A 13,349-nucleotide genomic window follows, 5' to 3' on the forward strand; every position below is an offset into this window, starting at 1 on the left:
TCTGCCAACAGAGGTCCACGAATTAAATTAAATCAGCGCCTGCTTCCAGTGTCTGGTGCATTCTTCTGACGATGGATGGTCTTTTCCTCCTAAAAGATGAAATTTTGCTGCTATATGTACATAAGTCCTGCTAATCCTAAATAAGTTAATAATTGAATATAACAGCTGGATCAGAAGCTTTAAGAACTTATAATACAAATCTTATTAATGAAGAGAAGACTGATTAATATAAATGTCTACAGACAGAACAGGTGGAGCTGGTGTAATTGAGATGGGGTCTAAAGAGCTTTAATAGTTTAGAAGAAGAAGCTGTTGAGGTTAGCTCAGCAATTTCTTAAGTGCCTGTTTGATGATATAAATTTGAATGTTGTTGGAGAGAATGCTATGATTTTTATTTTTTATTTTTGCAAGATGCTCATGAATTTAATAGTAGAATAAATCAAAAGAAACTCTAGTGATTCATTGAGGTTTCCAGGCATTTGTTCATACGCAGCCCTCTTAAGGTCCCGCCACAGGGTTTCAATCAGGTCGAGGTCTTTGGCCCGGACTTTGACCAGGCCATTACAAAACTTTGATTCTTTTCTTTTTTGGGCAATCTGTTGTAGATTTGCTGCTGTGGCTCATGGCTTCAAAATAAGCCCCAATCGTCATCCCTCCAGCTCCGTGTTAGACGGTTGTATGAGGTAATTTGTGTTCACCAAATATACTACTTTGAATAATAGCCTAACATCTTCATTTTGTTCTTGTCTGTCCAAAGGACATTGTTCCAGAAGTCATGTGGTTTGTTCATGTGCAACTTTGCTAACTGAGGTTTGTAGAGTTTGAAATGTAGCTCTTTCTTGCAATTTCGAGCACTGATTTCAAGCACAAATTCTTGGTTGCAGATTTTACCATCTAGCTTACAGTGCTGAATATAGTCACATGGCTTCTTGTAAAGCTGATGACTTCTTCTTCTTTGTTTACTTTGAAACTATAAACAGCAGATATAGTAATGCGATCTGTCTTGTGATTAGTTATGGGCAAACCTCTCAGAGGTCAAAACTAGGTAAAATGCAGGACAATGGGAATAGCATGATAGCTTAATTACACTGTTGTTAAAAATGAGTCAGTAAGAGCAAACATTACTCCAGGCTGCAGTTTGCAGGTGAAATATCTGACAGCAGGTGTAGCTGAAAGTGTCTTATTTTAATGTGGTGGAAGGCTTAATAATAAATGTTTTCAGATCTAAACTATCATTACTTCCTTTCCCTTCTTTCCTTGTGACACATGTCCTCACATGCACATGCCCCCTTGAACCTTTAGTGAAACTCTCCAAAAGCAGTGCACACCCTTCTCTCTGTGAGAGGACAATTGGTTCAAAGGAGCCGCGAGCCCTTGACTACAAAGCCAGAGTTTATCGACGAGTTATGCGTCAGTAAACCTAGCAGCTAACAGGAGTTTACTGAAACATTAAAGAGCTTATCAGCAATTACAGGCATATTTTTCAATCATTACCACAGCTCTGAGACAGCTCACCCTGTCCTTAAACTAAGTCAGGTGTGCTCTTGTTCTATCTGCATGCTGGACCAGTCATTATGTTTTTCACCTCCACTGGGTCAGTGATTCTTGGCGGTTTGAGGTATTGATAAGATCTTTCCTGCTGCTGATAGAGCAGAAAGTTCAGGCGCTTCTATAGTTCGTCAGAACAACACAGAACATGGAAAAACATCAACAAAGCAATGTAACGGACATTGAAAGATATATTTTCTTTGATTCGCTGTCATTGATACAATACCTAGGCACTGTGATTAATCCTAATCCAGTTTACTTTGATTGTGTGTGCACATTCCTGGATCTGCCCTCTCTTCAGGCATGTTGTGACACACAAAGGTTTCAGGGACGCTGTTGACCAACACCACCTTTCCCACCAGGCCTGGAGTACAACGACCAGACTGCTGCTGTGATAAATGGTTGTGGTGCACAATGGGCTTACTGTGAAGTGAAAATCAGCTCTCCATAGCTCTGGTAATTAGACTAATTCCCACAGCGTTAAAGACAGATGATAAATCAACTCACTTTTCTGCCAGACCTTGAGACCAAAATTAATGTTGTCTCATTAAGGAGATAAAAGTAATTTATTACTTTTACTTCTCCTCCTTGTCTCTGTATCCTGTCCCCCTTCATTTATTAACCAATATTGAGCTTTGCCATATGACATCTAGCCTGCTGGATGTGAATCTTTCGTTGTCTGTCTTTGCTACTTTGGCCCCTTCGCTCTCCTCTCTCTCTCTCTCGCTTTCATTGTGCATTAGCATGTTTATGAGCGTCTAGCAGAGAGATAACACAGGTGTTTGCCAAAGCTGGAATGCACTGCAATGATAAAAAAAACTTTGAACTTTTGGATGTTTCTGTGTGAAAGCTTTGTTTTTATGCAAACTAGCGTACACTTTATATACCATTAAGACAAGAGTAAAAGAAGCCAAATGAAAAGACGATCACATCCTCGGCTGGTACAGAAGGTGCAAACTGACCGTAATTGGAAAGTTAGCAGGGCGAGTGTGTGTGAGGTACTTCCTGCTCGGGAAACCAGGAAATTTCCCCAATTCTGCAAATGTTTGACAACCAAAAGGCTTACAATAACCTAAACCTCTTGAAATGGTAACCAATTCAAGTATTTTCTTTATTAATTTATACAATATAAAGTCTTTATTATCAAGCTAGGTTTGCTGTTAGCCAAATTTACATTACTCATGTTGGTTTGCTAGCCAAACTCCTGACCAGTGTTGGTCAAGTTACTTGAAAAAAGTAATCAGTAACTAATTACTGATTACTTCCACAAAAAAGTAATCCCGTTACTTTACTGATTACTTATTTTCAAAAGTAATGAATTACTTAGTTACTTTTTAAAAACAAGATTTACAACCTGAAGAAGTGATAAAGCGATAGATCTTTCAGCCCAATTCTACTTTTTCTGCATAATCCATCATACAAAATGTAATCAAATGGAAAAGTCTCTTTTTTTTAACTTGTTTTATCAGTTTTAATCTTTTAACTTTATGCATGAAGCAAAAATTTAATTATATGCACCATTCTCTGACTTGAATAAATTAGTTTAACATTTAAACCTATTTTCTGCACATTCCAGCACATAAAATAAAATATTTTTTGTGTTTACACTCACTCTTTCAAATAGATGCAAGTAAAACACAGCAGAAAATAAATAAAGTCAAAGACTAGCGGTCCTTTTGCTCTATTTTCACCTGTAAAGCAGGAGCAGGGTAGGCGGAGGTTTACCCTGGTGCAGGTGTGCCGCGGTCAGTTGAAGAATCCGCGAGTTTCTCTGTGAATTTCCCATTACATCATTGCGCACTTGGTGCTTGTTTAGGGTTTTTTTCGCTGTAAAAAGAAGTTTTCTTCCCACGCACGATGGACGCTAATGTTTTTGTCACTTTTTATGGAATCAAACTCAAAGTAAGGTCAGTACTTCCACGCTTTAAACGCTGCACGCTCATACTCTCTCCCACAATCGATATGTGATGCATTGTTGATCTGCACACAGCTGTTGTCACTAACAGCTCACTCGCTTACATCACTGTCATGAGACATTCTCGCAAAAAAATCACGGTTTTAGTAACGCAGTAACGCAGCGTTCCTACAGGAAAGTAACGGTAATCTAATTACCGTTTTTGCAATAGTAATCCCTTTACTAGTTACTTGAAAAAAGTAATCAGATTACAGTGCCCATCTCTGCTCCTGACTAAAGCTAACTTGGTCAGTTTCATTCATCACACAAACAGACCCAAAATATTTAATGTGACAGCATGTACGGGTTTGCTTTGAGCCCTATTATCTCTCTGATAAGTGCAATAAAATGCTCTTAATGGTACCAATACCACAGTTCAGAGGTTATATAAGGTGAGATTAAGAACTCTGGACAACTAATGGCTTAAAATGCTGACCTTACACCCTAATATAATTTGACCCAGGGAGTTGTAAGGTCATATATTTTTCTACTGTATATTTGTGCATTTTTAACACAGTTATTCGGTGTTGGCCTGATTTTGGAGATCCTCAAGTAGCCATTAGCAGAACTGCATCTTTTAGCACTTTCACATTTTCTTAAAATGTTCAGCGTCAGAGGATGCTGTTAAGCTCCCACTGAGAAGAAAGATCTGCATTAACTATGACAGGCGCAAAGGATGAAAGTGATCAACAAAGTCTGCATAAGTAGGAGGCTGCGCTGGAAGCCAAGCTTTGTTTCATGTTACCAGACGACAGTATGCCATCACCATAACTGTTCCCTAGAAAAATACTTATTTTAAACCCCTGCTTTTTCTAAACTGATCCATTGCTTTAAGGCCTGAGGTCTGGGTTATGATCAAAACTAGTTTATACCAAAATTTTTCCACAGGTCAATGTTTTCCAGTGGGCAACATTTAGACTGATTTGGGATGAATCACAGTGCAATTATTGGCTCTGCTCTCACCACTTCACAGCTGACCAATCCCAGCACTATCAGGTTAAGAAAAGTGTGAATGCAATCACATTCAATCCACTGTTAGAAACTACCACCCATCTGGACCTGGATAATGAAAACTCTCCATATTTAGATATAATCAGTCTACAAGAGGCCTTAAATACATGGACCACAGATTAATATGATTTGACATGTGATAGCTCTAACACCATTATCTGGCTTTTAGGTTAGGTAACACCTTTTGAGCACCACATATGCAAAATGTGCAACATAAAGATCTCCAAAAATAGATAATAATAATTACAGCCTGATCTGAATAGCCCCTTTGCACCATTCCAGTTTGATCTTAGGCGATTAATGGCTTGAAATGCGGAGATATCTGATAAAACAACAAGAGACATCGGCTTCAGAGGCTTAATTCATGAAGAGTCTGATTCGGGGAATTCCAACCTTATGACTCTTCAGTCTGTTTCCCTGCTCACCTGTTTCATTATTCCACAATGGAAAACAAAGCTTCCTTTCACATTATCCAGTCCAGTGCGACTTTTATGGCCATTTAATGGGTTGTTCCATCTAACAGCCCCATGTTTTACTATCACCCATACAAGGGCCCCATTGTGCATAGATATGGGAGATAGGAGATAAAGTCACCTTATCAGCCACAACAAGACATCATTACTTTCACCCTGCTATCTCACCAGCCCTCTCCGCCGTGCATTATCAGGCCACTTATGAGGATATTCAGCTTTGAAGATCTCCGCCAGCTGGCGGTTTGTGCTTTTGGTTTTCCGCCTCTACAGATCAATTCAGTTTCAACTATGTTATAAATTTTTGTGTCTTTACCACCACTGTAAGCAATTCTCTGTTGTCGAAAGTGACATATAAATCTACATCTAATTGCACTTTTAGAGATGCAGCTCATTGCTCCTGATAGCAATTCTTCTGCCATTCTTTCCGCTGTGAGGAAGCCGCCTGCTGCCATTAACAATCAGGTAATAGCTTCTTATTGCCCAATTTGCATGTTAACTGTAACCAAAGGTTATTGAAGGCGAACCGCAGAAGAGCAGCGGGAGATATGAGAGCAACATACCGGATACTGAAGGTTTTTTCATTTGCAGAAAATATATTTGAAATATGCTAAAAATATTAAGTTGACTCTTTTTTTTTCCATCATGCTCTTTTTTCCGGTTTAGATATTATGAATATTAAGCAGTAATTCTGCTGGTCCCCTCTCAGCTGTTAAACCATTTGTAAATGCCAGCGTCCCATAAACCACCAACAGCCATAAGCGACCCTACACCATGTTTGACAGAGGAGGTGCTATTTTCTCAGTCAGTTGGCCATAGGATTGGAAATCCCCAATTCAGACTCTTTACATTCGAATTCCACACTGACATTAAAAGCACTTTGGAAAGAGGTTGTATGTGTGAGAAGTCTGTTTCAAAAGAAACTTCACAAGACCCAAACCGATTTCTTTCTGGTTTGCATATAGAAGAACAGAATTCAAATGAAAATGAACAAACATAAATTACTGTCACCTTTTAAGTGCCATAAAGATAAAGTCAACCCTCTTTTTAGATCAATTTATGAGCTTGAATAATCAACTTTGACATTTTTTTTTTCCTTTAAAAGGATGTGGCCTGCAGGCAGCACGATGGTGTGATGGCTCGCAGTGTTGCCTCACAGCACAAAACTCCAGAGATAGACTCCACCGTCATGCCTTTCTCTGTGGAGTTTACATGTTCTGCCTGTGTATATGTGAGTTCTTTCCAGGTACCTTCCTCCCACGGTCCAAGGACATGTAATTAGTGGGGTTAGGTTAATTGGTGATTTTTAAATTGTCTGTGGGTGAGAGTGTGAATGGTTGTTTGTCATTATGTGTTATTGTCAGATTTGTGACCTGTGCAGGGTGTACCTGCATCTCGCAGGGAAAGGCTCCAGTGCCCCTGTGACCCTGATAAGGACAAGAAAAAGAGAATGGATGAAAGGATACAGGCTGCCTTTTGTCAAACAAATAGACTGTCCATCCATCCTCTACTCCCATTCAGGGTTACAGGAGGGCTGGAGGTTATCTCAACAGTCATAGTATAAAAGACAAAGTACATCCTGGAAAGATCACCAGTCTGTTGCAGGGCCAACTCACAGAGACACACATTTGCATTCACAGTCAGTTTAGAATCACCTAACCACATGCAGCCTGGGAGGAAGTTGGAGTAAACCCCACAGATATGGAGAGAAAATGCTCCACACAGAAAAACTAAAGGCAGGGCCCAAGACTAGATTTGAACCCAGGACCTTCTTGCTGTTGTTGAGGCCACACCACCCTCCTCCTTGTTGTTGTTGTTTTTTTTGCACCACATTTGACACGATACAGACCTCAGGGCTTTGGCTATGGACGACGAACTCTTCCAGTTTTGAGAGGTGGGTCATGCCAGATTCAGGCCATTACTAATAATGATGCTCAACATGAAGACCTATGTTAAAATCCCATATGCAACTGGCAGAATGGCATGCCCCACAGAGTGATCTAAATTAAGCATTGTGGTGCAGAGGTCCACATGGAGACGGCCTTAAAGGAAATAGAGGCCAGGTGTAAGTTTTGCTATTTCATAAGCATGCATACTAAGTTTTTGAATACTCTGTGTAACCCGGACAACAAATTAGACCCTGCATGAGGGTAAAGTTTTAAGTAAATGCGTTTCTGTTGACTAATACTAGGAGAGTCACCTCCCAACACATGATTTCTGTGAGGACAAAGTTAATATTTCAAAAAGTGAAATGAATTGATCGGTCACTTTTGACTGTTCAATAGACCTGTTTAGTCTATTGACGTTGTCAATTGGCTAACAGGTCACTATCGAGATTGACCAATCTTTGAAATTGGAGTAGAGGTAAATCACAGCAGCAAGGTATATTTTAACGGCTCTGAATTGATCAAAATGTTATCAGAGGTGTGACAAAGAATGGTCAATAGCACAGGCCTGATGAATTGGCAGTCAAAATACTCCCATAAATTCCCACTTGACAGATCTCTATAAATTCAGCTGGAAATACAAGATTAGATAAAAAGGAGACCTGCACCAAAATTGCTGTAACTCCTAAACAGTTAATGAACTTTTCATAATCCCCCTGAATTAAAGCTGAAAGTCTGCACTTCAATCACATCTTGATTGTTTGACTGAAAAAACTTCACTGTGGTTGTTTGGAGGCAAAATTCCAACATTTACTTTTTTCCCAACAAATGATTGATCTAACTGTCCCACTGGTTGCTGGTTAAATTTTAGAACAGATTATATGGTTAACTTACTTGTATACTTTCATATTGTATCCTGTGTTTCACTCTTTATGATTCTATCTCATGTAAGTTGTATTTTAGTGACGTGTGGTGTAAATTTTAAATCCAGCTGTTTGTGTGCTGATCTGTTTATATTCTAAAAATGATTCTGGGAAATGAAAATGTACCATATTTACATTTCAATATCTCATGTTTGTTGGCATTTGGTTTTGTACAAATAGTCTTATGAGATTAGTGCCGTTTGTTATATTCTGTTTGCTCTTGGTGTACTGACGTGTTGCGACTCGGGAAATGTGCCATGGTGGGACTCGCTCAGTGTGTGAACTAACCGAAATAGTAACTGCCCGGTCTGTTAGAGGTTCTGACCTGATGAGAGAATGAAATTTGTCTTCTGCTTCGTCTCACACTGTGTCTCGAAGCAAAGGTTAGTCTACAATTAAAGGATTTGTTGTGTCTCACTCTGAGGCTCACACCACACTCTACACATACCTTTAAAGTGTCATTAAAGCTTTGCTGGGTCATTGCGGCAGTGGGCTGCAATGCACACAACAGCAACTTGACAGTGACAACTAAATAAAGTTCTAACATCATTAATTTATTTATTTAGGTGTATATTATTAGCCTTTATGGCAAGCTTTATGCTAAGCTATGGTAGCCCTGCTTTCATATTAGCACTTGCAGAGCACCGACATGAACATGATATACCTGTATTCTAATTTATTTTTAAATCACTATACAAATTGCAATATTTATTGAATTATGACTTAGTAAAGATGTTCGAGCACATCAATAAAATTCTTCATTTGGGAGGTTTTGGTCAGTTGTGTATGTCAAAGATTTTGAGAGAACCAGGCTAACTTTTACATGACTTCATATTTCATGCTGAACTAGGCTAAATGGCTTCTGGGGAAAGCCAATGAAGGGTTTATCTCCTTAACCCCTAGTGTATCATATTTATATGATATACATACAGTTTTTGAGACTCCTACATCATCAGCCTGATTTTTTTCTCTCTGAAAAACCTAAATAAATTGCACAATATGTGTTTGGGAATAAATTGCTGGCTAAAAAAATGCCAGATGTAGCAAATATGATAAATTAAACTTCATATATGCATATTTAAGATTTAATTTAATTTTCTTTTGTTTTAATTTTTCAGAATTTGTCATATGGCTCCCCTTTCACTATTTCAGGTTTCAGGTTTTAAAGATTAATGACATGATAATTTCATTAATCTTCTTCCAACTAAATGCTCGTATCATTTTTATTTTTTATTTTTTTGTTCCTTCTGACATACAAAAGCATTTCCACTTTGAAATAGAAACAGTCTTGTGGCCAAACATTCAACTTTTGCATTGACTTAAGACTGAGTAGAAATATGAATCCATTGTATAAACGTACGGATACACTTACTAATCTTTTCAGAACTGTTTTTAATGTCCTTCACTATCTTCCTATATTCTTGCAATAACTCCCTTTCCTGCACTAACCCCTATCTCCTCTGCCTCCCACAGGCTTGACCCTACAACACAGCTGTATTGAAATAAATTCTTCCATTAGGTACTTTGTGTTCTGCTATCAGGGGAACCACGCTAAGCTATTATTGGACACAATATTTGCTTTGAATAAAAAAAAACAAAAACACAATGCAGCCTTTCACACTATCCTATTTATTCACTGAGGTGTGTTGAGTTTAAGAATGTCACCAAACCTTTGACAGGTAGTGTCAAGGACACTTTTCAAATTGATGTTTTTTACTCAGTGAAACACCTGATGAAATCTCAATGATGGCCAGAAGTCTCAAGTTCAATTATTTCAATTCAATTTCAGTTTAGTTTTAATTATGCAGCACCAAATCACAACAATATGCTTTATAGTGTAAAGTAAAGATCCTACAATAACACAGAGAAGACCCTGGAGGAGAAGATGCAAACATCTTAGAGCCACATGAAACGGTTAAGAGACAAAGACCTAGAGGTAGAAACTTGCCTCTGACCTTTTGGGTATTACCAGCCAGATTTAGCCTAAACTGGGTTCTGACGTTGTAAGACGAGGGATCTTGCGACTGACCCTGTTGCATATGTGTTTTTGGGAAATCCTTTCTCAAAGTGCAAAATATAGAGAAGAGAATTTTTAAATCATGTGTGCAAACTAATTTCCTAACATTTGTGACACACAACTTAGTGCTAACTGCACAGACATTTAGGGAGGAATTTTTTTTTTAGTGCTCGATATTGAAATGAACAGGTTTGGGGATTGACAAAAGGAAAACATAGGATAGGATCCCCATAAAACGGTCCAAGCCTATGAGCATTTGGGAATTGTACGCGCGCGCTGTTTTGCCCCGCTCAGGAAGTCTGGACCTTAATTCTTAATTCTTCAAGATAATGTTGAAATTTGTCATCATTGACCTATCCACGCTTAGGTTATGGGCAAATTTTTTTGTGAAGTTGTTAACAAGATTAGAATTAGGTTTCGAGTCTGAGTCCAAATAACTCATTAGATAAACAGAAGGAAGCCATCCCCGATCCGGAGGGTTCGAGGGCACTCTAAAGGTTCTGGAAATCCATCAGAAGAACATTAAGTAGCTTTAAAGAGCATCCAGGCTTGTAAAAAATTTGCTGGCTGATTAACATTTAGTAAATCCACTTAAGTGTCTTCAAATCCAGCAGGCATACAAACTGGGATTACCACTGACCAAGCCTTCAGTAATGCACTAAGATAAAAGGCTTAACGTATTAACCTTAAGCATAAAGATAGATTGAAATTTAAAATCTGGTTTCAATAGGATCCAAACACAAAACAGGTCATTGCTTAGGTGAACGCAGTGTTTGAACTACATGCTATTTCGATATTTGTATCATCACTCATTCTGTTTGTATCATACAGGCCTTAGTCCTCTCCTCTCCACAGCACAGGTGTTTGTATTTGTATGTGTGTGTACAAGTGTGACTGATCCCATTTATCAGGCCAGTTAACCCTTGGCAGCAAATAGTAATTCGGAGGAGGACACCAGAGGGGGATGCAGGCACTTGCTCTAATTAAATTCCCCCTTTCTTACCCACTCGAACCTATGCTGACTGCTTCCCTTCCGCCGGCAGCGGAGACACTGACCTTCCAACCCTGCCTTCCCTTCCCTCCTACCTCAGCGCTGAAAACTGCAAAGTGACACAAAAATGGTTTTATGTTCTAAAGAAGTGTTTGTATCTCTAACTTCATGTCTCTTACTCTTGCAAAAAACAAAAAAAGGAAAAAAAAAACATTATAAACAACTAATCTGAATGAAACAAATGAAAAAAGAACCACTTTTAGCAAGAACAAACCCGGTGGTCGAACCAGGGTCACGGAGGACAACCATTTGCCTCGAGTGGTTGAAGTGATTAGGGGAAGGAGAGAAAAAAGCAAACCTCTGAAATACAAAAGACAACAAACACTGAGCAGGTTGGTCAGGCCACTACCTGCAGCTCATAAACATGAAACTCCCATCCACAGACATCTGCAGAAACGTGCAGTGACAGAGAGGACAAAAGCATTGTTGATGACATGCAGTTGTGTCTTATAAAGGCATGTGGAGTGTAAGGCAGATGGATGAGCTGGCAACTCTTAGAATAAAAGGATATTATTATCCTTATTATGATCTGTAAGCAAGGGAGTTTTTTTGTTGATGTAATAAACATACTTTCCCAGGTGTGTTTGGCTAATCAACATATGATGATGATGGTTTTCTCCTTTCAGCTATGGATACTTTCACTGAACTGTTGACCTTTTCTAATTCAGCCTGCTTTCAGTGTGAGTGACATATTATCTAAATAATGACTCAGAACAAATGTGTCCTTCCTCCACTTGTGAAGTAACGACAGCGAATAAAATGGCATTAATGTGAATAAGTGTTTGCACTGGCATGATGGTGTACTGCAGGCTTTTGTGTGGCATGCTTAGTTCAAAAGATGGTTAAAAGCAGGGTAATCTGTCTGGCTGACAGCATCAAAGAGGCTGGGATCACTAACAGTGACAGTCCCGGGCTGAGGCGTAGCCGCAACGGCTCCACTCGACTGTTTGTGAAGGCTGAACCTGCGTGTCCGCATGTAGGCACAGGTACTGGTATTTGAATATGCACAGAAATAAGCACAGGTTAGCAGAACAACTGCAGCCTCAGCTGTTTTAACTACACATTGGAAGACTGATGGAGATGACCCTTATTAAATTACTTATCCATGTTACTGTAAATTATTGCAAAAGCTGCTTTCAAACGGATGTGCACCGTTTGATCAGCTTGTGCCCGTGTACGAGCTAACTAGTAACTAGCTTTTGTGTCTGTACACAACTACAGTGCATTTTTAAATCAAACATTCCAGCTGTGTTTGAAGTCCCAAGAGATGTTGATGAAAGTGAGGGAGCCCATTATTAACCTTAAAAAACAAAAAACAAAAAAAACAACAAAAAAAAAACCTAATACAGCTAAGACTATAAAAAACAAACAAACAAAAACCTAAGGGGTGGCCAAATGAACGACCTGGTATATTGTAAAAAGGAGGAATGCACGGGTCACCTCTGCCACAAAGACCTGGAAGATATTTCAAGTTGCTGATTGTAAAAATCTTTCTTTGTTTAAGAAAAACCAAATCAAAGAAAGCTCTAGAGGAGGCAACGTGTAAACTTCTGGTTACCCTCAACAACGGTATGTCGATATTAGACTTTCCATCAAAACAGACTGATGAAACCAAGATCAACTTGGACCAGATGATGGGATGTGAAAAAAGAAAGCATGGAGAAGGAGAGAAACTGCTCATGATTGTCTAAAAACTGGATTTATAAGACCTTTCTTCACTGCACTTGTTGGATACTGAATGTTGGGGAACTTTGTGACTTTGATGCTGTTTGTATGCAACACAGAGATTTTAGGTCTGACCAACGGTCTCAGTCGCAGGCAAAAGATGACAGTCAAAATTCTAAGAGATCATTTATTAATACAATGACTCAAAAATGAAGGATAAAACAGTCCAGTGTCCCACTTGAGTACAGAATAAAACACACAGTTCAAGGCCAGAGCAAGCTATGTCACAAGCCAGTTGCACTTCACATGTTGACTGCTTTAACAGGGATCAGCAATTGTCTTCCAAGACCCACCACCCTGTAAGAAGAATGCCAGTAATCACTGTGCCTCAGCAACTCAACTCTGCCTTTAGGCTGTGGCATGTAGTAGGTCCTGGCCTGCACAGAGAGACAATATCACCCAGTTTCATCATACAAGTTACAGAGTAACAAGCTATCCATCATAAACACACCAGGTCATATCACATACCTGCACAGAGAGACAATATCACAGCAGTGTCTGCAGTGTGGGCTATAAGTAGACTAGAGTATCAGTGCAATCAAATACACCTGCCTTCAATTAGTCCAACCCATCACAGCCATAGGGAAACAGCAAATGTGACACACAAAACCACTCCCACTTCACACAATAAACATGGAGATTAATTGATACAGGCAACATTGGCAACATTAGTCCACCACCATGTTACAAATACCTCCTCTTTCAATGTGCATCCCCTGTGGTGCTCGAGGGTGTAACTCCCACACAGTTATGCAAACGTTTTG

General features: G+C 39.1%; 1 long non-coding RNA gene across 1 annotated transcript; it reads right to left on the reverse strand.

The window, feature by feature from the left end:
• Positions 1–12,698: 12,698 nt before the first annotated feature.
• On the reverse strand, positions 12,699–13,095 carry LOC143418334 (uncharacterized). Its single transcript, XR_013098320.1, has 2 exons — positions 13,054–13,095; positions 12,699–12,962 (listed from the first exon to the last, which is right to left on the reverse strand). It is a non-coding gene; the product is annotated as an uncharacterized LOC143418334 (long non-coding RNA).
• Between the last annotated feature and the right edge of the window lie 254 nt (positions 13,096–13,349).

Source organism: Maylandia zebra, linkage group LG1, assembly GCF_041146795.1.
Source record: "Maylandia zebra isolate NMK-2024a linkage group LG1, Mzebra_GT3a, whole genome shotgun sequence".
Lineage (NCBI taxonomy): Eukaryota > Metazoa > Chordata > Actinopteri > Cichliformes > Cichlidae > Maylandia > Maylandia zebra.